Here is a 1346-nt window from a genome sequence, read left to right as displayed (position 1 = left end):
TTAGATATTGATCAGCTCTGAGAGAACATAACAGTTCATAAAGACTCACCTGCTCATGTGTCGCTTTCTTGTTCTCCAGTTCTGTTTGGCTGTTGCTGCCTCCTGCTGGTGGATCAGAGACCTACAGCAGTAGGCGTGGTCAGACCAACGTGGAGGTGGAAGTCACAGACAGCGAGGCAGAAATGTTGTCGAGGTTTTATTTCAGTTCTGATGGAGAAACAATTCTGAACGATCGATCATCAACGCCGGATCGATGCGAGTTAACGAGGAAGAAATATAGAAGTAAGTTTTTAAAAAACAAACAGTTAGTTACTTTTGAAAAATAAATAAAAACAATTGTAAAAATTATTTTGAATTGAGGTAAAGTTGGACAATGTTTTTCCCCCTTAAATTTATATTATTAAAATATTTCACACTTTCTTGTAATCGCAAGACAACGCAACATTTCAGCATAAACTTTAAACGGAAGAAATGTTATTCTCTAAAAACATTAAATTATCACCAATAATGTAAATTAATAGCTCAATTTTTGACAGCGCCTAAAAATAGAATTCTGCTTTTCCCTCCAACAGTCGCTCGGCTTTCTTTATGAAATCGGTTTTAAATCTTTTCCGTTTTTCTAAATTGTTGTTAATGAGGCGTGCCCCTCCAGGCCCCGCCTACCTCAACGCCTGTGCTCCAATCACGTTGCCTGACGTTCACTGAAATAAGGACTGATATCGATGTAAACTACTTCTGTACAAAAAAAAAACAACACCAAAAGAAGAAATGCTCCAAAGCTTCCGCCGGAAAACAGAAAAAACCTGAAGCGATGAAACTGTACAGCCCCTAAACGCATCGTCCAATCAGCACGTCCTCTCACTCGGACAAATAAAAACATCAGACCGCGAAGTACGTAAAATAGAGTCTCAGGTAGTATTTCATATTCACACGGTTGGGCTATGTACAGTTGGTTTTGTTCTCAAACGGGCAGCGTGGCGGGCGAGTTCGGGACACCGTCGCCGACGCCCAGTTACAGACCGCGGCTGCGATTGGTTCAAAAACTGGGAGGCGTGGTTAGCTTGCTTTTAACAGTGAGAGTTGTTGAAGTTACCGCCCACGACTGCGCTGGGATTCATAATACCAGGCCCAAAACCCAGGAAGTGGTCCTGAGAGCGCCTTCGGTGCAGGTGGAGAACGATGATGTCACACCTCCAACAGCCAATCAGCTCAAACCGAAAAGCAACGGAAGCCGGGTTCTACAAACTTAAGAAGCCACCCGAAAGCACGGGTCTGGTTCTGGTGTGGACTGAAGTCGGGGGGGGGGGGGGGGGGGGGGGCCACCGCAGCAGAAAGTATTTCACTCT

Source organism: Brachionichthys hirsutus, chromosome 16 (assembly GCF_040956055.1).
Source record: "Brachionichthys hirsutus isolate HB-005 chromosome 16, CSIRO-AGI_Bhir_v1, whole genome shotgun sequence".
Lineage (NCBI taxonomy): Eukaryota > Metazoa > Chordata > Actinopteri > Lophiiformes > Brachionichthyidae > Brachionichthys > Brachionichthys hirsutus.
This window is presented reverse-complemented; position numbering follows the sequence as displayed.